The sequence below is a fragment of the Lepidochelys olivacea genome, assembly GCF_965140295.1.
Source record: "Lepidochelys olivacea isolate rLepOli2 genome assembly, chromosome: 2".
NCBI lineage: Eukaryota > Metazoa > Chordata > Testudines > Cheloniidae > Lepidochelys > Lepidochelys olivacea.
In genome coordinates this window covers 62,861,060-62,885,678 of record NC_140412.1, presented here as the reverse complement: position 1 = coordinate 62,885,678, position 24,619 = coordinate 62,861,060, and the positions used below count along the sequence as shown (strand labels likewise).

The window sequence follows — 24,619 nt, the reverse complement described above, 5'->3', positions numbered from 1 at the left end:
GGAGATTCCACCACCTCCCTAATAATAATAGTCATCGTGGATCTGAAGACATCCACACAGTGTGCAGCAGCAGTCAAAAAAGAAAACGGGATGTTAGGAATCATTAAAAAAGGGACAGAGAATAAGATGGAGAATATCTTATTGCCTTTATATAAATCCATGGTATGCCCACATCTTGAATACTTCATACAGATGTGGTCTCCTCATCTCAAAAAAAGATATACTGGCATTAGAAAAGGTCCAGAAAAGGGACAACTAAAATGATTAGGGGTTTGGATCAGGTCCCATTTGAGGAGAGATTAAAGAGGCTAGGATTTTTCAGCTTGGAAAAGAGGAGACTAAGGGGGGATATGATAGAGGTATATAAAATCATGAGTGGTGTGGAGAAAGTGAATAAAGAAAAGTTATTTACTTGTTCCCATAATATAAGAACTAGGGGCCACCAAATGAAATTAATGGACAGCAGGTTTAAAACAAATAAAAGGAAATTCTTCACACAATGCACAGCCAACCTGTGGAACTCCTTGCCTGAGGAGGTTGAGAAGGCTAGGACTATAACAGGGTTTAAAAGAGAACTCGATAAATTCATGGAGATTAAGTCCATTAATGGCTACTAGCCAGGATGGATAAGGAATGGTGTCCCTAGCCTCTGTTTATCAGAGGGTGGTGATGAATGGCAGGAGGATCACTTGATCATTACCTGTTAAGTTCACTCACTCTGGGGCACTGGCATTGGCCACTGTCGGTAGACAGGATACTGGGCTGGATGGACCTTTGGTCTGACCCAGTATGGCCATTCTTATGTTCTTATGAAACAGGGAGAGGCCCAGAACTTGGGTCTGGGCTCCCCACCCCGCAAGATGGACCTGACTGAGAGGTCCTGTTTTCTGTACCTACAAGCTCTGTTTTAGACTGTGTTCCTTCTGTTTTACCGGCTCGCTGAGAGTCACATCTGACTGCAGAGTTGGGGTGCAGGGCCCTCTAGGTTCCCCAGGAGCCCCGCCCGGGCAGACTTGCTGCGGGAAGCGCACGGTGCGGCAGACAGCATCACACTGACCCTCTAGTATCAGGGGGTAGCTGTGTTAGTCTGTATCCACAAAAACAACAAGGAGTCTGCTGGCACCTTAAAGACTAACAGATTTATTTGAGCATAAGCTTTCGTGGGTGAAAACCTCACTTCTTCAGATGAACTTCTTCTTCTCCTGACCCTGTAGGGCTCTACAACAATCACACACCCTTATCCTACCACCTAGATCCTTAAGAAATGCATAGGGGAAACTGAGGCACCCACACAGTATTCAGAGAAAACATTAAAACATTCCCACTTCGTCACAACAGGTACAACAAAATATAATATATTGAAGCAGGCAAGTGCTGCTTCTGACTTTCCACTTTTAATTGACCCTTGTAATCTTGTAGCGCTGGCACGTTGTAGCTTCTTTTTATCCCAGCACCCCCACCTCTTACCACACACCCTCTCCTGCCCCCAAACTCCCTCCCAGAGCCTGCACCCCTCCACCCATCCTGGACCCCCACCCTGTGCCCCAGCCCGGAGCCCGCAGCCAGCACCCAAACTCCATCCCAGAGCCTGTACCCTCACCCCCTTCCCACACACCCCCTCCTGCACCCAAACTCCCTCCCAGAGCCTGCACTAAGCCCTCCGCACTTCCTCCCAGAGCCTGCACCCAAACTCTGTCCCAGGGCCTGCACCCCTCACCCCCTCCTGCACCCCAACCCTCTGCCCTAATCCTGAGCCTCTCCAACACCTCAAACCCTTCATCCCCAGGCCCAGAAAGAGCCCTCACCCCCTGGCACCCTAACCCTCTGCCCCAGCCTTGAGCCCCCTCCTGCATCATGAACCCCACCCCACAGCCCTCACCCCAACCCTCTGCCCTAGCCCTGTGTCCCCTCCCAAACCCCTCATCCTCAGCCCCACCCTACAGCCCTCACACCTGCATCCCCTCATCCCCAAACTCCGTCCCAGAGCCTGCACCCCTCACCCCCTCCTGCACCCCCACCCCCTGCCCCAGCCCAGAACCTGCACCCAGCACTCAAACTCCATCCCAGAGCCTGCACCCCAGACCCCCTCCCCCACCCAAACTTCCTCCCAGAGCCCAACCTCTCACCCCTTTTGCACCCAAACTCCCTCCCAGAACCTGCACGCTTCCTGCACCCCAATCCCCTGCCCCAGCCCAGGGCCTGCATCCCAGACCTCCTTCCCCCACCCAAACTCCCTCCCAGAGCCTTAGGCTGGTGGTGGATGGAGTTTGGGTGTGCAGGTTCTGGGCACCACCAAAATTTCTACAAACCTGCCACCCCTGTGCTCAGGGGATGCTGTATACACAGTCTGATCTGCACTAGGAGCTGTGAGACAGTTGAGCACCCTCAGCAAGGGAAGAATCTTCTGAGATTTTATCTTCAGTTTTAGCAACTTATTGACTAAGCATGCACACTTTGATTTTTCAAAGGCTTATAACTTGGCCAAATTTGGGTAGATTTTCAGGGGGATGGTACAAGGCACATTCCTGGCCCAAAGGCCACCTCCCTGCCAAATTTCAAGTGGCTACTCCAAAACATGGGGGCACTAAAATAAGGACTCAAGAATTTAACATTGGTTTTGCTGAGGTGTTTTTCTTTAGCCTTGTTCTCAGAAACAGCTGAACCATTTTGGCTGAAATCTTCCCAAAAGTTCAGCCTGAGGCAGAAACCCTGCATGGAATATTTCTGCCAACACAGTTAGATTTTGACAAAGGTATAAGATATTGAATAGAATGTCTTATAATGGGAAGTGTTGGGCAACCTTAATAGGCCACGCTACCGCCCTGCCTATAATATTGACCAAACCTTGATGTTTCCTTTAATTTCCAGATATGTAAGTAGTTACTTATTTTTAAAACTTCCTATTCAAAAAGAGTCCACACAAAAACTTACATAGAGGACAACTTTCTAATCAACCTTTATAGAACAAGTTACAATATTTTTAAACTACTCTAAATGCAACCACCATAGTTTCTCTTCCACTTGGATATAATTTTTTATAAACTCCAATTGAAACCAGGTCCTTATAACAACTCCTCACAGGCACAAGATCATGACTTTCAGTCTATTTAACCCCAAGCAGAGTCTGTTATATGCAATTATATTTTCATTACTATGAGTCACTGTTGCTTCCATTTAAGAAATATTAAGAAATTAAAAGCTTCATTATTTTTACCATTCTTGAATTGTGCTAAGACACTTCACAGTATAGATAAACGACAAAAGTGTTATGGGAAGCACAAATAGTAAACAGTAACAAAAGTATGGCTTGCCTTAGGACAGGAGCAAAAGATTCTGTCTCCAAGTATTAATCTAAACTTATCCTTATCCTGGCCAAAGCAACATCTGGGGCTGACATTCTTTCAAAGCTTGGTTCAGGCGAAGCACGGTAGCCTATGGTAAGAGAAATATCACTGCTGTTTCAATGGCTGCAAGAGCAAGCAATGGTTACCACTGACCACAGATGGATGCACAAGTTATCTGCTGCAGTAGGGTTCAAACATGTTTGCATGTTTGGCATCAAGCACCTTTATCCTCTTCACAGAATAATACTAAAAAGGAGAAAATAGTGCAATTCCTTCTGTCACTAACCCTAAAAGTCAAAAAATAACTAGGAAAAGAATGTCATGGCAGAAGTGTGACATCTAGAACCTGGACATGACAACCATGACATCAAGAAAACTTACAGTTTTGGAAAAACTTCTGGCCCAACACATCTTCAGTCCTAATTATGCTGAATATAATATATTATTTTTGGCACACAAATTCCTCACATTTCAAAGACTGAATCATATGCCAGTGTAATTTAGAAACAAACTGAGAAGGGCCCCCACGTCAATCAACTGCTATGTTACTAAAGAACCATTAAAAAAATCAAATTAGATGCTGCATTAATACAAAAATGACAATGTATTATTTCAGGTGAGTATTTCACTTTTACATTTATTTTTGGCTACAGAAGTCTAAAGCCCTAATATAAGTATTTAATTTAATTTCAGTCACCCAATACAAATAATATACTTGACTAATTAAAGGAAACAATGGTTGAACATTTTAAGCCTCAAATTTAATCTGTTTTGTTTCCAACACATCTGGAAAGTCTCTCCTTCAGAGCAGACTGTTTATACACAATATCCTCTCCAGCACTCATGTCTTTTTAAAAATTACTATAACCGGTGAAAGTTTAAAAAGAAACAAACTCCAAAAGTTAAAAACTTCCAGTGTGGGATATCCACCAAGGTGGTAACAATGAGCCTAACCATTAAACATGTGCCTTTGAAATGATGAAAGCATACATAAAATGAATTCCAGAGGCCATTTGTTTCTGAAGATAATGTTTTTTCAGAGTTTCAAGCTTTCATGGCTCTTCCCTGCTCCCTAGCCTAAGGGCCTGCCTACACTTCCCCACAGTTCAAATTATGAGGGTGTAAATAGCAGTGAACACTAAAATGCTGCTGTTTAACTTCCCTTTGTGGATGCTCTGGGTACAAACTAAAAGGTTCCTACTTCATCTTAACATGGTCCTGTTTGAAGAGGACTACTTTAATACAAACTAGGAACTTTTTAGTCCACACCTGCAGCATCCACATAGAGGAGATACAGCACAGCACTTGGTGCACAATGAAATTCAGACCCCGGTAGTATGGACTGCGAAGCAGTGCAGACATGCCTTAAGTTACATGTACTTCTCTCCAAACAGACCAAATCTTTCTTCATTACACCTACCTCACCAAACCAATTGGACTTATTTCTGTCTTCAACTCCCTACCCCAAGCAGACCAATAAGGCTTTAGAACCCTTAGGTTTTTCTAAATCTGTTTAAATAGTTTGGTCCTATCCATGTAACATGCCGAAGTTTTAACAGTTACAGTTCAGCACTCCACTTGAGCCCAAGTGTGGCCAGGGCCTCAGCCAATAGTCTCGCCACATAGGGCAGTCAGTTGACTGTCCTAAGTAAATCAAGTGTGCAGTGAATTCTCAAGAGCCTTTACTACTAAAACCCTGGAACATGTTACATCTGAGCACACTAGCCAGAAAGGCCCAGCAGAAAGCCTGGAAACTTGCTAAAACCTGAAACTGTAATTATTGTGGGAATGTAGCACCACTATTGTTAAGTTTGGAATGAGTTTCCTGTTTAATAGCTAAATTTTTCAAGGGCTCTAAAATCCACGTTTACTCAGATTGTCTCGAAAAACTGCTACGGTTTGTCAGGACCTGAGGGCAAGTTTAGTGGTACAGGTTTGGAGTCATCTGGTCAAGGCTTTACAAGACATTGACAGATCCTTTTTCTGACGGGAACACTAAGATTTCCTGGGTCTTACAACTTTTCTGGAGCAACCTAGGCTATCATACTGATCTGCCCCAAATGACATCCATCATGACGGCACTCTGCTAAAGTCCAGCACCTACTGCCACTTCAGAGAAACAATGTTTAAGCTACTCAAGTTCGTTTTAAAAACTGGATCATGCTTGGGCAATGCACAACAGACAGTGATTCATGCTGCAGGACTGTTCTTCACATACTCTGTCCCTGCAGTGCTCCATATCATCTGAAAGGGAAGAGTACTGTGTCATCTGTCAGGGGCAAGTTGGAGTGTTGCTCAATGAGAGCAAAGTTAAGGTTGCAATGCAGGGCTGATGTGTGTCATGATGCGTTTCCCAGCTTTCATAGGTTTACATTAGTTTTAGCTCAACTGTATTTTATCCTTCTGAGATGTTTAAATATAGTGCCACTTGACATTCTGGAATTAACTCTGCTAAAAAGTGTTTTTGGCAGAATATTTCCCTTGTTTTGACTAAGCGAGCTGGTATGATTAAGAGGCACCTGTTGGTGGGGTACAAGGGATCTTCCTGGCCACATTTTGCTGCCACTCACACACAAACTCTGTGGCCCTCCCTACCCCAGCAGAAAAAGTCAGATATTTGTCTGGCACTAAGGTGGTAAGTACGCCTTTACTTACTGCCTGCTTAGAAATGCCATGAGACACAGAGTTTGTAGGTCACAGTGTGCAGGACAGAGCAGGGTTGCTTCAAGGAGAGCAAGATCCAAGCTATTGGCTCTCAGTAGTGACAGGGGTTGCCTGTTATGCCTTGCTGAAACTGACTAGGTGAAAACAGCTATTAAGTCAAGTATCTCAGCTCTCCAAGGCTCAAAGATGGGGCCATCTTTACATTAGACACTAAGATTTGGCTCTTTGGGAGGGTCTAGGAACTAACCTACAAGAGAGTTGTATTTAACTGAAGGTGCTCTTACGGGAAGTTTTTTCATTTAACATGCTGAAATGTGGTGTCCTCTGAAAAGTGATTTAAAATGGTGTTGTATTCCAGTTTTGTGTTTAATTTACACGTAAAAAGAAGTTAGGATTTTTTTTTTTTTTATTTTAAGAAAAATGGCAGCCCTCACCCTGCAATATGAACGTCAATCTAGGTTACTTCTTCCTCATACACTATTTATTCTTCCTGCACAGAGGACAGAATGACTGATGTGTTATTTCGGTCTTTACACCAGTACCAGAAAGATTCTCTAAACTTAGTAAGACTTAAAGCAACAGGTACATAAACTAGAAGAGTTTAAGACTGACTATGTCAGAAGTCATTTAACTTTGTTTAAACTAATGTTCCAGATTCAGTTACTAGCCAATTGCAGTACAGGCTTTTAGATAAATCACTATCTGAATTGTCCACACACACAGGTACCTCTAACATTTTTGTTCAACACTAATGATGTGTTTTGTACTTGACAAGAGGATCGTGGTCAAATATTTTCTGTACATTTTGCAGCGTAAACACAGGACATGTTAGGAAGCCATGGAGATGCAACACGGGTATTTGGTTTTGTTTTATTTTAACCCTGTCAAATTAGCTTCTTGTGAGTAGCACAGAAGAGGCTTAAATAGAGATTTAAGTAAGAGAAGGTGTGGTTGCTTGGTGAACACACAGTATTTAGCTTTTGCAAATGAAAAGCAAAGATGGGGGAAAACCTGCAGGTATTAAACTGAAACCACCTCTAGTGCATCCTGGCTGAAACTAAAAATATAACATTAGGTTTCAACAAAAGAAGCATTTCTCCTTACCACCTAATTTTTTTTTTAAAAGGGACACCAACTTGAAATTATATTTTTTTTCTAAAGGTTTTTGCATACTTCTTACAAGTAGTAAATATGGTTAACTTAAAATCAAAGTTCTCTTTTTCCAGTTTTATAATATGCATTTGACAGCATTTTGTGTACAGTCAGTTTCACTGTTTTACTGACTGTTTCACTTCCTGCCTTATGCATTAGCAAGAAAGACATAACCCTTAAGCAGGACTGTAGAAGGTGCTCATATGCATACTCTATGTACTCTGCAAGGTGATGTTATTTGGTAACCCAAACAGAGCTACTCCTGCTCTTTGTAGTTTCATGCTGGAGAATCACCTCTTGTCTGGACCCCTGCAACTGACTAAAGAGCACTGGGAGCCTAGATATTCTTATTCACTCCCCAGACACCTACTCAGGACAAGAAACCTGAGAAGGAGACTGGGGGAGACTCCTTCAATCGCTGGACCTTGAAATGGTGCCCCAAAAACTTTTAGCAGAGGCTGGAAGAAACAAACCACGCAGCCATCTTCAGGAACTAAGGGCAAAGTAGGGATTAGAAAAACCAGGTGAACCTAGGAAGGAAGGAATGGAGAAGCCCCACCCATCCCAAAGATCCAAGAATGATCAAGAATAGCTTGCTCTTTTAGAGAGAGGTCATCTCCCACACACAGGTCTGAGTCTTCAATTAGGGGAACACTATCCTCACAAGAGAGGTGGAGATATTGAAGGAATAGAAGAGACACCTAATTAGCTTTCTTTAGACAGAGTTGGAAAAAGAAGTGGAATCAAAACAGATTCATCGGGGGTTTCCCCATTTCAGTTCACAGGGGCAGGGAGTAGAAAAGTAGCCAAGCTAAGACCCCTTATTCTTGTCTCCCTCTACAGAAAGCAGGAGCCAAGAGCAGCAGGGCCATCCTTCTCCTCCAGTTTCGTCCTTAACATGCATATCCAGTAGAAGCATCTGAGCTCCTGACACCTCTCCTGTGTATGTGACAGCCTATTTTTGTGGGTAATTTACACAGCAACTGGAGAGAAAGACAAACCTGGTTTGAAATTTAAAAACAAATTCCAAGAAGGGTTGGGGGGCAAGACAACTAATTTCACGTTGAGTATCCCCTTAACTGAAAACTGATTTGCAAGATAAGCCATTTGTACACTCAGATCACATACATGTAGCTTTGGTGAAACATGCAAAAATAATATGTCTCCTTGTGTTCAATTATATTCTAAGTGACAGTCCCAAGTCTCAGACAAATGAGCGACTAAAAAGTAGCAAGCACTAAAAAAACCCACTGTCCATTCCAGAAGAATGTGTGTAAGTGGATATAAAATATTAAACCAAGTAGTAGAGATGGAAGGTTGCAAGAGACTTTACGAGCATGCAGCATAAACTGTTCAACTATATCCAAAAGCAGCTTGTTATGAAAAAGAGCAAATCAATTTTGTAATTATTCATGAAAGACGTGTGTGGACCTCCAAGCAGACGTCTGGAAAACATAAAAGGGGTCTTGTCACTCTCGAACCACAAAATAACTTCATCCTTGGCAAAGCCTACAATTATGCCTTCAGTATCTTGATTAAATGCCCTGTGATCTTATAGAAACCCTCTTTAAGTGGATTGTCAATTTTCCGAGTCCTTTCCAAGATTCCCCTACATAGACAGATTCACCATAAAAGCACTTCATCTCTTCTAATCCATCGACGAAGTCAAGACTCTATCCTGAAATAAGTTCTGTGTATGAATGAGGATGCACAAGTCCAGAGTCAGATCAGCACCTGCGGAACTTTTTAATCACAGCAAAAAACATGGAGTAAAAACTGGTCTTCTGATGACACGAGAGTGATTGCTCCACCAGACAGATCTGTTTTACTGTTGAGAAATTCACCTGACTGAATGCCAAATGGGGTACAAGCCCAACAAAATGAAAATACACACACAAAAAAGTGTAATATACCTTTTACAGACACAGAATACAGTAAAATCCAAGCATATGTAATTTCCCCATCCACAACCCTGGGAAGAGAGAATTGTTGTTTTTACAACATTTTTAAACAGTAACTCTTTCCATGCTTCTCATAACTTGAGAAACTTTCAGAAATTTTCCTTACAGATTAGAGATGAGTTATATCAGAGCAGTCCCATATTTCAAGGCAACTGAATGAAAATAATACATACAGTGCACAACCAATGAAGCTTATTATTAACCAGTGAAGTTATTATGATTTTGTGATATTAGATGTTGGGAAATAAATCAAATTAATTTCAAAATCTATTCCAGGAAGCTCAAATATTTAAGATACGACTATTTTTAAACTTTATCCTCCATTGTCTATTTTTGTGGAGGAAATTTAAGTATATGCTGCCTCACCCTATATTTATAAAGTAATTTGTAACTAAAGAGTTTTCCTTCCCACATTTTTTCTATTAATAGATTAAGTTAGAAAAAGGGGCAACCAAATTAATTTGCTCCAGAAATACCGCAGACTCGATTTTAAGATAAGTTAGGCTCACTAGAAACATAAACCTGAAATTTTCACTTAGTTACCACTAAATTAATAAGAGAATGGCCTCTTGTGTTCCTTAATTTGAATACCCTCCAGTAACGTTTAAGAACTACAGAACAAAAGATGTATGTATTCTAAAAGCTGTAATTATGATGCTTCACCTATTGTATTTGAAAGAAAAGAACAAGGATGCAAACGTAATTTTTAATTTGCATTGACACACATGGCATTTTGTACTCAAATCATGCAAATTATAATTAATGCAATTGTAACAGGGTTGGCACCCACCTCTCGTGAGCTCCCCCTCTGATTGGGTGCATCTGCAGTCTTTAAACCTATCCAGCTCTGGTATGGGGCTGTATCCCCAGGACTTCTTCCCTGGAGGCACTATCATCCTATGACCTTCCCCAGGCTCCGTCCCTACTAGTCCCCACAACCATCCAGGAACTCCTTCATTGCTCCCCCCATCCCTGCTAGCAAACTCTCTCTTTGGCTTAGTCATATCAGCCAGCCAGGAACACATCTTGCTCCCCCGGCCCCTGCAAAAAGACTGTCTTTGGCTCAGTCCTAGCAGCCAGCCAGGAGCCTCTCACTCCCATGGTCCCTGCCAGCAGACTTAGCTGTCCATAGTCCCGCTGCTCTTCCACCCAGGCACGCAATCCTTCCTTCTCCAGCTCTAAGCAGCAACCAACCACTGCTCTGGTCTGTAGCTCCTTTTTATAGGGCCCTCCTGGCCTGATTGGCCGTAACGGCAGCCCCTCTGATTGGCTGGTTCCTCACAATCACTCTAGGCTGCTTAGAGAACCTCTCCACTGCTCCTTTCCTGAGATGGGTGTGGCAGAACCATCCTGCCTCCAGGAGGGGGCCTTTGGGCCTAGTCCACCTCACCACAGCTATGCATTATATAATGGTTAAATAATTTTTGAAGAAAACGTGTACACTTTATATAAACTTGGGAAATATGAGATTAAAAGTCTCTCTCTTCGAACTGAAATTTTTTAAGTATATTGTCAGTATATACAAAAAGAAAAGGAGTACTTGTGGCACCTTAGAGACTAACCAATTTATTTGAGCATGAGCTTTCGTGAGCTACAGCTCACTTCATCGGATGCATGCCGTGGAAACTGCAGCAGACTTTATATATACACAGAGAATATGAAAAAATGAAAAAAATATATATTCTCTGTGTATATATAAAGTCTGCTGCAGTTTCCACGGCATGCATCCGATGAAGTGAGCTGTAGCTCACGAAAGCTCATGCTCAAATAAATTGGTTAGTCTCTAAGGTGCCACAAGTACTCCTTTTCTTTTTGCGAATACAGACTAACACGGCTGTTACTCTGAAACCTGTCAGTATATAGTCTCTCAGGACATGTCTGCACACTGCATCAGAGTCAAACTTTCTGGAGCTCTAGTAAGGAGATGTTCTAGGCACCGCATTGTTTATGAATTCCACGTAACAACTATCAATAGAATTTGAACCTTTATACTTGATTTTCTTGATTACCCTAGACGTTCGTATCAGAGAATACACATGCAAATAATGTAGGTCTCTGTTCAGTCAGAAGGAAGCTGTCACCCTCTGAAGCAAGACTGCAGAGGTGTTTTTTCTCCACATTACAGAATACCAAGTATCCTGTCTTCCAAAGAGTGACAGTGTCCATAACCATGTTTCCCTTGCCTGGATGGGTGTAATATCATAGATGTGATAAGATGGCAAACACCATTTCAAAGAAGCATCAACACAGAAGACTGGACAAGAGTCCCAGTCAGGTAATTTACAGTACAACAGCAATACCTTCCCTTCAATGTGTGGAAGGAATTGACAAAATCCAACACATCTTGTGTAATCTGGTCTCTGTAATCGTTCAAATGCTTTGAACTGTCAGCCAGTTCAATATATCATCCACCCTTTCTTGGAGATAATCACAAAGACTACAGAAAGGACTAGCAATTTGAAGTAGACCCCCTCAGTGTTTGTCCACCACATTAAGCTCTGCAGGTCATCTTGAGAAACACACCATAGTGTCTAAGTTGTGAAAGGCAGAAAGTCTTTGATTACAAATGATGCCTCATTCTCAACCTATCATAGAATCATAGAATATCAGGGTTGGAAGGGACCTCAGGAGATCATCTAGTCCAACCCCCTGCTCAAAGCAGGACCGATCCCCGACTAAATCATCCCAGCCACCGCTTTGTCAAGCCTGACCTTAAAAACTTCTAGGGAAGGAGATTCCACCACCTCCCTAGGTAACGTATTCCAGTGTTTCACCACCCTCCTAGTGAAAAAGTTTTCCTAATATCCAACCTAAATCTCCCCCTGCAACTTGAGACCATTACTCCTTGTTCTGTCATTTGCTACCACTGAGAACAGTCTAGAGCCATCCTCTCTGGAACCCCCTTTCAGGTAGCTGAAAGCAGCTATCAAATCCCCCCTCATTTTTCTCTTCTGAAGACTAAACATCCCCAGTTCCCTCAGCCCTCTCCTCATAATTCATGTGTTCCAGTCCCCTAATCATTTTTGTTGCCCTCTGCTGGACTCTTTCCAATTTTTCCACATCCTTCTTATAGTGTGGGGCCCAAAACTGGACACAGTACTCCAGATGAGGCCTCACCAATGTCGAATAGAGGGGAACGATCACGTCCCTCCATCTGCTGGCAATGCCCCTACTTACACAGCCCAAAATGCCATTGGCCTTCTTGACAACAAGGGCACACTGTTGACTCATATCCAGCTTCTCGTCCACTGTAACTCCTAGGTCCTTTTCTGCAGAACTGCTGCCGAGCCATTCGGTCCCTAGTCTGTAGCTGTGCATTGGATTCTTCCAACCTAAGTGCAGGACTCTGCACTTGTCCTTGTTGAACCTCATCAGATTTCTTTTGGCCCAATCCTCCAATTTGTCTAAGTCCCTCTGTATCCTATCCCTACCCTCCAGTGTATCTACCACTCCTCCCAGTTTAGTGTCATCTGCAAACTTGCTGAGGGTGCAATCCACACCATCCTCCAGATCATTTATGAAGATATTGAACAAAATGGGATAATCAAATGGGATTATGAGGATTCACTATGTCCAGTAGCCATAAAGAACATCTGAGCTAGGTCTTAAGGGTGTTGTGTTGACTGAACAGTTCTTGAAATCTTTCTGGAGTCAACTTCACGTTTGCTATCATTTAATCTGTAGTTGAATCAATAAACTATCTTCTGATTATGAAAAAGGTAAATTTCTCTTAGTTTATCCTTTGGTCTAAGGAGTCAAATAGGGTGTAAGTTTTTGCAAGACAGATTGCACGCTCTGTGATATCTAAATCTTCATCAGCCAATCTTTGAGATAAGAGAATGTGAGTACTTTGTCTTCTGAAATAAAATGTCATCATAGTCAGGCTTTTGGGAGACGAGCCACATGTGAGTATTTTGTGCAGAGAATGATCCGCTGACGAAGAAATGAAGACACTACCACCTGTGAGTTGGGCTGGTGGCTGTTATGGAATGAGATATTTGAGGCAAACAGCCACAGATCAAATTTCATATATACAGAAATACTATGGAGGCTAGGGAAACTTAAGTCCTCAACAAATTTAGGAACAAGCTCAAGACAGAAGGAGATAGAGACCTTACATCTTCTCTAATACAAAAACATGAGAGAACTTCCTCATGCTGTGTGTGTGTGTGAGAGAGAGAGACACTGAGTGTGTGACAGAGTCAGCGTGTGTGTGTGTGTGACAGACACACATACACACACAAAGTGTGTGCTGCCTGCTGGGAACATTTCTGAAAGACGCCCTACGCTGTCTCTTTAAGACACTCACTGAAAGCTCTCCTGCTCTGTCCTGAGCCCTTCTGTCTCGTCTCCCCTGCTCTGCGGAGATGGGGCACATGGGGGGATGAGTGGGGAGAGAGACAGATGCTACAGCTAGGGAAATCTCAGAAACAGTGCACTGTCTCTTTAAGAAAGTCACTCACCCTTCCCCACAGATATGCCAGATATACTAAATATTTGTCTGCCCCTTCATGCATCAGCCACTATTCCAGAGGACATGATTCCATGCTGATGACTCTTGCTGAAAAAATAATGCATTAATTAAATTTGTGACTGAACTACTTGGGGGGAGAATTGTATGTCTCCTGCTCTGTTTTACGCACATTCTGCCATATATTTCCTGTTATATTGTTCATTTAAAGAAAAATTTCACTGCAGATCTGATAAAACACAAAAAAGATACCAATGTGAGATTTCTAAAGATACCTGCAGCACTCAACCCAAGGTTTAAGAATCTGAAATGCCTTCCAAAATCTGAGAGTGACAAGGTGTGGAGCATGCTTTCAGAAGTCTTAAAACAGCAACACTTCAGTGCGGAAGCTATAGAACCCAAACCAACAAAAAAGAAATTCAACCTTCTGCGGTGGCATCTGACTCAGATGACGAAAATGAACATGCGTCAGGCTGTACTACTTCGGATTATTATTGAGCAGAACCCACTAGCAGCATGGACACATGTCCTACAGAATGGTGGCTGAAGCATGAAAGGACATATGAATCTTTAGCGCATCTGGCACATAAATATCTTGCGACACAGGCTACTACAATGCCATGCGAATACCTGTTCTCACTTTCAGGTGGCACTGTAAACAAGAAGCAGGCAGCATTATCTCCTGCAAATGTAAACAAACTTGTTTGTCTGAGCGATTGGCTGAACAAGTAGGAGGACTGCGTGGACTTGTAGGCTCTAAAGTTTTATATTGTTTTATTTCTGAATGCAGTTTTTTTGTTTATAATTCTACATTTGTAAGTTCAACTTTCACCATAAAGAGATTGCACTACAGTACCTGTATTAGGGAATTAAAACTTATTATTTGTTTTTTACAGTGCAAATATTTGTAATAAAAATAAATATAAAGTTAGTACTTTATATTCTTACTGTGTTGTAATTAAATCAATATATTTGAAAATGTAGTAAATATACAAAAATATTTAAATAAATGGTATTCTGTTATTGTTTAACAGCTCGATTAATCGCAATTAATTTTTTTTATCACTTAACAGCCCTAATTTTTAGCACAAACTGTTTTCTTTGAAGTGTGGCAAAAACAAAATTGGTAAGCATACTGCACAAACAAAAGAACTGTAGATTTAACTAGTTAACATGGAATTCTGTGTTCTTGTTTTTTTACTTATTTAACTGTAAACTATTAATTTTAGAGAGGTGAGCTCTTTGGTATTTGAAGAATAAATATGCTTAAGTAAGTCACCTAGTATGCAATATGTTTCACTTCATAGGAATATCATGTATTTCAGTTAGTTATTCAGATTTACAACAACCCAGCCTTCAGTGCTTCAGTTTAATTTGAGAAAGAAACAAGGATCCAAAGCATTAGTAGATTAACTGTGCTCTGGTCAATAAAATGTGAGTTTCTGCATTTTTAAATAAAGAACTTGAGAAGTCTTTCTGATAGTCTTAAGACCAAGAATACTGAGATGACCTGAATTCATCCCGAGACCTTTATTTGCTCCAACGTATTAGTATAGGAATTATGGAGATCCAGGCCAATATGGTGTTAAAGTATGGTGTGGAGATTAGTGTGATCTTTACTCCCATCCTTTCAGATTGTTGAATGCAATGCAGTGTCCAAGAAAGCTACCTCAAATAATAATATATCTAGGAGTGCTGTAGAAGTAATATTCAGTAAGGTAAACATCTTCCCTGAAAGATTTGTCCCAGGTTCTTATTGTGGCAAGAGAGCACTCGCCCCCCAGGACGATTTGTGAAGTATCTGTATTAATCTGGATCTGTATTATTAATTCTGGCTGATACAGCAATTTCATGGTAACTTCACAGTATCATGGAAAACCTTTGTATGTATGAGCTAGGGAGGGGGAAAGGATGTTTGTGTTCTTGATGATCTGTATGTTTGTGCTCTATCTATCTGTTAAGCATAAAAGAACAATGGTGTTGGAATCTGTGCTATGCTTCTGTGTATTATATTCTTTACTTCTGGGGGAGTATGTAAAATTTTGCAGAAATTTTATTTGCCAAGGTAACAATATAATCAAGCCAGTTTCAATTATTTTGGTAATTTATTTCAAAAATACTGTCAGCAAGTATGTCTGTAACAATACAGACAACAAAAAAAGATTCAGGAGATTTTTTTGACAAATAGATTCCTTACTAAGCATATTAAAACAGAGCTCTGAGTAATAATGCATTTAAACTACAATACAGAAACGTATTTCCCACACCCCTCAGAAGCAGTGCAAAAGCTTGGGGGAGTCGGGTAATGGAGGAGCTGAGGAAGAAGGAAGTAAATGCTGGGAGGGAGACTGGAAGTGAACGTGGCGGGTTGTTGGGTGTGGGTGGGAGAAGTATGGAAGAGGGGGTGTGGGTGGATGAAGGGGATAGTTAGGGAGCCTCCCCCTGCAGACCCTGCTAACCCCTAGCCTCTCCCAGTCAGGCACTTCTGTCCCATCCCCACGTGTCCCTGCACCCTCACTCAGCCGCCACCCCCCAATCCCCATGTGGCCCTGAACCCACACTTCCATTCAGCCCCTGGCTCAATACTGTCACCCCACTAGCTCCTGGGTGGCTGCCCCTACTCCCACCACTAGCCTTTCTGAACCCCAGTCTATGTGATCCCAAGCAGCCCCGCATATTCTGCACTGTCCATCCCCCACATATCCCATGTGGCTGTACCTGGACTCACGGGCAGGGTGCCCACTCCCTATCTGTGGCTGACTGCTCTGGCCCATAAGCTGATTGTCCTCTGTTCTGATGCCACAGCAGCCCCTGGGTGGGTGAAAGGTATAACTGCAGCACCTCTCCAGCAGAATCCATTTTCTGTGGTGGCGGGGGGGTGAGACTCTTTGGGGCACATGAATTCTGCATGTGTGAATTTCCCCCAGGAGTAGTTCTTCACAACTGTCACGTGTCTCCCGAAAAAGTTTAACTGTAATCCAGAAGATCTCATCTGAGATTCTAGGATAGGGCACGTTTAGATTACTTGAGGTATCTTGGGGAAGTCAGCACTGGTCCTTGGGGCCTAAATTAGGTGAGTTGAGGGACTCAGTTTCTGTGAAGGGCTAGCAAACAGAGTCAGTGCTCTAAGAAGCATGCCAGAGAGGCCAAGGGAGGAAACACGGCTGCAATGTTGAAGATTCGGGGAATCTTAAAAACACCTGCTGATCCAGATGCTTCAATTCCTCTCACAGCGGTCTGAGTGGTCACAATGGAGTGCTTGACTAGGATTCACCACACCCAAACTGCAGACTCATTTTTGCTAATTTTTTTTTTTAATTCACTCTGAGACCAGATCTGGAAAATTTCAATCTGAAAGGTGAGTTTGAAATATGTCCAGTAATAAAAATGCTTAGGTTCTTTAGCCTAACTTAAGTGTGATTCTTTGAGATGTTGCAGTCTTTGTGGATCCCACTACAGATAAACAGGCACCCTATGCATATGAGACTGGAGGGTTTTTGTTTATTTGGATAAACACATGTCCATTATGACTATGCATGTGCTCCGTGAATCTTCATGTTCCAATACAAGGGTATAAATGATGGGTTGTATGCAACAATTCAAAGCCAGGCTGGCTGAGACTCCAGAACGCAGGGATGGAGGGCAGGATGTGGGATCCACACTAACATCTTGAAGAAACACAGTTACTTTAGGGTAACTTATCTTTCTTCAAATGTGTGTCAGAATTGGGTCCCACTCTAGTGGACTGGCAAACAGGATTCTCCTTGGCTGAATGGTGGGAGTGTAGAGTTTCAGCTGTATCAGTCAAAAAAAATTAATGCAATGCTGTTTTTCCTGACATTGACATCTGACCTGGCTGCCATTATGTCAAGGACATATTTGACAAATGTCAGTGGGTTGCTCCAAATTGCAGATCTCAGATTGAAATGTTCCTGAAGCAGGTAGAAGATGCTGCCTACACCCTGATAGAGCATTTCTTGATGTTTGGAGGAAGACGTTCACCAGCCAGGTGATAGCAAGTGGAAACGCACCATGTTATTCACTTGGAGATTCACTGTAAAAGCCAAGATGGCTTGGCTTTTAGATGAGCAGGAAAATAGCCACAAAGAAGCAAGGGGACAGCTGGAAAGGCCTAGCCTTAATAAGGTATTAGAACAAAGCTCTAGGCTTGTCCAAAGTACAGTTTTTGCTCTTCCAGCATAATGCATGACTTCGAGAAGACTGGCAAAATGATTAATTAAAATGGAAGTCCAAGACCATCTTCAGGCTGAACTTGGGATGTAGTCTCAACACCATCTTATCCCTTAGGTAGGATATGTAAGGCAGTCTTGGCACACACTGACTCTCCGTGCTGAGGTGATGGCAACCAGGAAGACTATCTTGATGACAAAAGGGTCTAATGAGCACTCCAACAGTGATTCAAAAGGAGTGATTCCACAAGTTTTAGGAGGAGGCTGTTGAGATCCCACTTGTGGGTCAGACCCCTAACCAGAAGATAACTATGAAGGAGGTTTTTTGAGGAATTTTCCATACCATCAGATAAGAGAAAAAATACCAGAGCATGACATGCCAATATTGCTGCCAGGTGGATCTTGAGAGAATTAAATACCAGTCCTGCCTGATTCAGGAGCAACATAGTGTCAAGGATCCTTGGTATTGGGACTACTACTGGGTCCATATTGCTTTGGGCTCCCCATCTTTTCCATTTCAGGGAGTAAGTCATCCTGATGGAAGGTTTTCTGCTGGTAGAACTTCCTGAACCTGTAAGGAGCACTCCATCAGTAATGCTCAACCAGCCAACATCCAGGCCTTCAAGTGTGATGACTATGGGGTCTGAGTGCAGTATCTGACCACAGTTCTGAGATCTTATGTCCAGGCAGATTGGGAGGTGTACAGGAGGCTAATTGGACATCTGCAATAGGTCCAAAAGTGTCTTAGCCATTGGTTATCACGATGACCACAGCCTTGTCCTGTCTGATTTTTGATACCCCAAGGATCAAAAGAACTGGTGGGAAGGCACATAGAAGTCCTTAAGACCACCCAAAAAAAGACAAAAAATTGAACAAAAAAAACTGGTGGTGACCCCAGATTCATGCTCCCGTGAAGCAGATATTTGTGCATTTTGTGTCGTGCTTTGGAGTGAACATGTCTGTCACCATGCCTCCATGGGTCACAACTGAGAATACCAAATTCAGGACAAACTGCTAAGAAATAGGGCAGACACACCCCAAAACTAGTCATTATTCTCCCATAAGATATATCAAACCAGCTACAAAAAAAAAAAAAAAAAATTGGTTTCACCACAATTGCTAACAAGAACTCAGGTAAGCAGTTTCCTTAGGTATTCCAGTCCTTGTATCACCACCAAAAACACTAGACTTACAGATGGGTGGTTCTTTAAAACCAAATTCATCAAATAAAAAGGTTCTTCTGATCCCAAAGGGCCAGCCACACACCCAGGTCAATATATAACTCAGATCTTGCCCAATAATCACACTGTTGCCAGTCCTTTAGTATCTAAAATCTAAAGGTTTATTTATAAAAAGAAAGGAGAGAGTTAAAATTGGTTAAAGAAATCAAATACATACAACAATTGCAAAGTTCTTGGTTCAGACTTGTAGTAGTGATGGAATAAACTGCTGGCTTGTTAAGTCTCTGGTTGCTTCTAGGTCTTCAGTCCCTTTGTTAGAATGCTCCCTCTGGTATAAGTTCATTATCCAGATATTTGAGCAGGAAAGAGGCAAATTGGAGATGTTTCCAGGGCCTTTTATAGCTTCTGCCACGCAAAGGGAAATCCATTGTTTCAAACAAAGCTCTCAGCACAGCTAGTGGAAAATTACAGGGAACAAGATGGTGTTTGGAGTCACATGGGTAAGTCACATGTCCATGCATGATTTTGCTTAGTCATAACAGAGGTCATTACCTATATTTCAGGTGGAACTTTCACAGGAAGTCCATTCAGTGTAGATGGGCATCTTCCATTTTAAGTGTTCTTTTGATGGGCTACTTAACTTGAATAGTCCCTCCAAGATGTGCAGGCTAAATACCTTGTGGGCATTACCACTAGCAGCTTACCTGAAAGAAGGTTGTGTAAAAATCCTCCTAATGGGCCAGAGAGGATTCTGGGTGTAAGTGAAACTCAGGAGTTGGTGGTGGCTCAGCAGAGCAACGCTTCTGTGGAGCAAGATAAAGGTGAATTGTTGCTTAAAGAAGCTCCTAAGAGAAGAAACCTCATGGCAGTTTCTGCAAGCAATTTGCTGTAACTGAAGGGTGTGAAAGTGAATTGAGGTAGATAAAGATGATTTTCTGTCCGTAGAAGGCAACAGTTTATTTTATGAGAGATTTGTTTCAGTTCCTAACAGCCAGAATTTTTCTGTTGAAAATGGATCCACTGACTCAGCTTTAGAAAGACCCAGTATGGATAGCTTTAAAAAGGTTTTAGATGGAATGAATATTGTTAGGGAATTTGAACAGCCCTATAAGCTTGACCAGCTTGTTGGGGAGACAATGTTATTGGAACATAAATGTATTCTCTAAGTGAACAGTCTGTGTCTCAGGTTCAGAGGGTAGCTGAATCTGCCACGAGCATGGCAGAGTTCAAGGTTCTGGTCATCGATGGACGCGGCCACCTTTTGGGGCACCTGGCAGCCATGGTGGCCAAGCAGGTCCTGCTGGGGCGCAAGGTGGTGGTGGTGGTGTGATGCGAGGGGATCAACATCTCTTGGAACTTCTACTGCAACAAACTGAAGTACCTGGCCTTTCTCCGCAAATGCATGAACACCAACCCGTCCTGCGGGCCCTACCACTTCCGCGCCCTCAGCCACATCTTCTTGCACACGGTCCGAGGGATGCTGCCCCACAAGACCAAGCAAGGCCAGGTCGCCCGGGAGAGACTGAAGGTCTTTGATGGGATTCCACCCCCATACGACAAGAGGAAATGGATGGTGGTACCCGCTGCTCTGAAAGTCGTACGCCTGAAGCCGACACGCAAGTTCACCTTCCTGCGGCGCCTGGCCCATGATGTTGGCTGGAAGTACCAAGCCATCACCTCGACCCTCGAGGAGAAACACAAGGAGAAAGCCAAGCTGCATTACAACAAGAAGCAGCAGCTGATGAAACTGCAGAAGCAGGCGGAGAAGAACGTGGAAGGCCAGATCGCCAGATACACTGACGTGCTGAAGCAATACGGCATCTTGGTCTGAGCCTTGAACCTCAATAAAACCAGCCCCTCCACTTCAAAAAAGGACAGTTGTGCAATTAATCTCTCAAGAACACTGGGGATGGCAGGCATACTTCCATCTCTAGACACTTTGGATATGTCTTGTAGTCTTAGTGCACTTGACATCTGATTCCATATGGAAGCAGAGGTTGGTAATGGAAGGACAAAAAAACCTTGAGTCTAACATGCTAGTAAAAATGAATGTTATCTCTTTAAGACAGAGTCCAGCCTTGGAATTGGAAATGGTTAAGAATCTGAAAACTGGTAAACAAGCTAGTGTCTGTGTTGATGCAAATTACCTGACAGGGGAGAGAAAGACTTGCCCATAGCTGTCAGCAGGGAGGACGCACCTAACTAGCCAATGGATTCTGTTAAGCAAGTGAGCTCAGAATTTGACCCTACCGAACAGGAAGGAAGAGAAAAATTTTACCCTGCAAAATGGAAGCCACAGGTTAACCCTAAAATGCCAAAACCCCAATGGTATTGAGCCAAAGGCATGACAAAAAATGATTGTAAAGGTACACTTCTAATTGATTTTATGTTACTATTTATGCTCATGTTAACTCTTGTGACTAGTTTGTTGCGGATACCAAAAACTATAAAAATGTACAAGATGCATGATCTTTTGGAAAAACCCTTGAACATGTTGAGAGTGATACATAAGAACTCATTATGTGCTAAAAGCCTTTATGGTTATACTATTTCATTACATGACAACACACTTCATGTTAAAAGGCCTTGTGATACTAATGTTTTTCAGTTAGTGCCTGTAACTAGCCTTGGAGTACACAGGAGAAAAGACATTACACATCTAACGTGCTCTGTGGAAGGGGAAATTGAGGCACTAGTGGCACTAGTGGCTAAATGCTCAGAGACTTACACTCTAGAACAGGGGTTCTCAACCTTTTTCTTTCCAAGCCCTCTGCCCCCATGCTATAAAAACTCCATGGCCCACCTGTGCCACAACAACTGGTTTTCTGCATATAAAAGCCGGAGCCAGCATTAAGGAGTAGCAAGCAGGGCAACTGTCTGAGGCCCCATGCCACAGGGGCCCCCACAAAGCTAAGTTCGGTTTCAGCCTTGGGTGGCGGGGCTCAGGGCCCTGGACTTCAGCTCCATGTGGTTGGGCTTCAGCTTTCTTCTCTGGGCCCCAGCGAGTCTAACACTGGCCCTCCCTGACAGCCCCCCTCTGCTTTGGATCGTTATCGAGCAGAACCCATCATTAGCATGGATGCATGTCTTCTGGAATGGTGGCTGAAGCATGAAGAGACACATGAATCTTTAGCGCATCTGGCACGTAAATATCTTGTAATGCCAGCTACAACAGTGCCATGCAAAAGCCTGTTCTCACTTTCTTGTTTACGGTGTCACCTGAAGCAGACAGCATTATCTTCTGCAAATGTAAACAAACTTGTTTGTCTGAGTGATTGGCTGAACAAGAAGTAGGACTGAGTGGACTTGCAGGCTCTAAAGTTTTACATTGTTTTATTTTTTGAATGCAGAGGTTTTTTGTACATAATTCTACATTTGTAAGTTCAACTTTCATGATAAAGAGATTGCACTACAGTACTTGTATTAGGTGAATTGAAAAATACTATTTCTTTTGGTTTTTTACAGTGCAAATACTTGTAATCAAAAATAAATGTAAAGTGAGTACTATGCACTTTGTATTCTGTGTTGTAATTGAAATCAATACATTGGAAAGTGTAGAAAACATCCCAAAATATTTAAATAAATGGCCTAAGTCCCAGACATGTACACATTGTTGCATTCAATTTTAGGTCATTTGCCATTGACTGAAGAGATCTGAATCTGTCCTCAGGAGATTCGCCGCTCCAGGCCAATGGGGGCTGCGGAAAGCCCCGCCGCTTCCAGTAGCCCCCATTGGCCTGGAGCGGCAAACCACGGCCAGTGTGAGCGGCGATCGGCTGAACCTGCAGACGCGGCAGGTAAACAAACTGGCCCAGCCCGCCAGGGGACTTACCCTGGTGGGCTGCAAGCCAAAGGTTGCCGATCCCTGGTCTAGACGTAAGAAATATCACAGCCTGAGAACGTGTTATATTTTCAGTCCACAACACACGGTGGATGAGATCTCTGACAAGTTTTTTGCCAAAACAAAAAACAACCAAAACACACAACAACAAAAACAAGGAGTGGGTTGATGAGTTTACTGTAAGGTTATTCAACGTTAATAGCAAATAAAGAAGCAGAGAAAGGTTAAATGATATAATAGATATGAAAGTATGAAAAACTTAGGATATCACTAAACTAAAGCAAAAATAAAGGTGGAATTAAAATGTGGTGGAGGACTTATAGAAAAATACTGACACACAACAGACTTTGTGCACATGAAAAGCAAAAGAAGCCTTCAAAAAACTAAACAGCAAATGCACTGTTATCAGAAAAGAAGAAGCAATGTATTAGTTAAATATATACTGTTTACCACAGACCCAGACAGAATACCAATCTTACCCTGTGGATTCCTTTCAATACCATGATCCTGACCCTATTTAAATATAATTATTTATTTGATAAATGAAGAGTTGGAAAACATAATCCTAACTATACATATAAAATTATGGGGTCTAAATTGGCTGTTACCACTCAAGAAAGAGGTCTTGGAGTCTTCGTGGATAGCTCTCTAAAAACATCCATCCAATGTATAGCAGCAGCAGTCAAAAAAGCTAACAGAATGTTGGGAATTATTAGGAAAGGGAGAGGTGGTAAGATGGAAAATATCATATTGCTTCTATATAAATCCATGGTACCCCCACATGTTGAATACTGTGTGCAGATGTAGTTGCCCCACATAAAAAAAAAAAGCAGATGTACTGGAATTGAGGTGGTTTGAGCACCTGATAAAAGATTCCCCCGGGAGGCTTCCTTTGAAACTCTACCAGGCATATCTCACTGGGAGGAGGCCTCAAGGCTGACCCAGGAGAAGCTGTAGAGGTATCTCCCGGCTGGCCTGGGAATGTTTGGGAATCCCCCAGGAGAAGCTGGAATCTGTTGCAGAGGAAAGGGAGATCTGGTTCTCCCAACTCTTCGTGCTGCTGCTGAGACCCTCACCAGGAAAAGTTTCAGAGTAACAGCCATGTTAGTCTGTATTTGCAAAAAGAAAAGGAGTACTTGTGGCACCTTAGAGACTAACCAATTTATTTGAGCATGAGCTTTCGTGAGCTACAGCTCACTTCATCGGATGCATACCGTGGAAACTGCAGCAGACTTTATATATACACAGAGAATATGAAACAATACCTCCTCCCACCCCACTGTCCTGCTGGCATAAAGGAAAGAAAAGAAGAATTGGAAAAAGTACAGAAAAGGGTAACAAACATTATTAGGGGTATGGAACAGCTTCCATATGAAGAGAGATTAATAAGACTAGGACTTTTCAGCTTGAAAAAGATACAACTAATGGAGGGATCTGACAGAAGTCTATAAAATCATGACTGGTTTGGAGAAAGTAAATAAGGAAGTGTTATTTACTCTCTCATAACACAAGAACTATGCGTGAAGAAGTATTTCTTCACACAATTCACATTTAACCTGTGGAACTCTTTGCCAGAGGATGTTGTGAAGGCCAAGACTATAACAGGGTTCAAAAAAGAACTAGATAAGTTCATGGAGGATAGGTCCATCAATGGCTATTAGGGATGCAAAACTATGCTCTGAAGTGTCCCTAGCCTCTGCTTGCCAGAAGTGGGAATGGATCACTTGATGATTACCTGTTCTGTTCATTCCCTCTGGAGCACCTGGCACTGGCCAGTGTTGGAAGACAAAACGAAAAGGAGTACTTGTGGCACCT

General features: G+C 42.5%; 1 protein-coding gene and 1 pseudogene across 3 annotated transcripts in view; one reads left to right on the top strand and one right to left on the bottom strand.

The window, feature by feature from the left end:
* The window catches only part of PDE7A (phosphodiesterase 7A), a 140,358-nt gene that overhangs the window by 94,367 nt on the left and 21,372 nt on the right, over positions 1-24,619 (bottom strand). The gene's annotated exons all lie outside the window — the stretch shown is intronic.
* Positions 20,180-20,835, top strand: LOC311515183 (large ribosomal subunit protein uL13 pseudogene; annotated as a pseudogene). Its single transcript has one exon. The product of its transcript is annotated as a large ribosomal subunit protein uL13 pseudogene (transcript).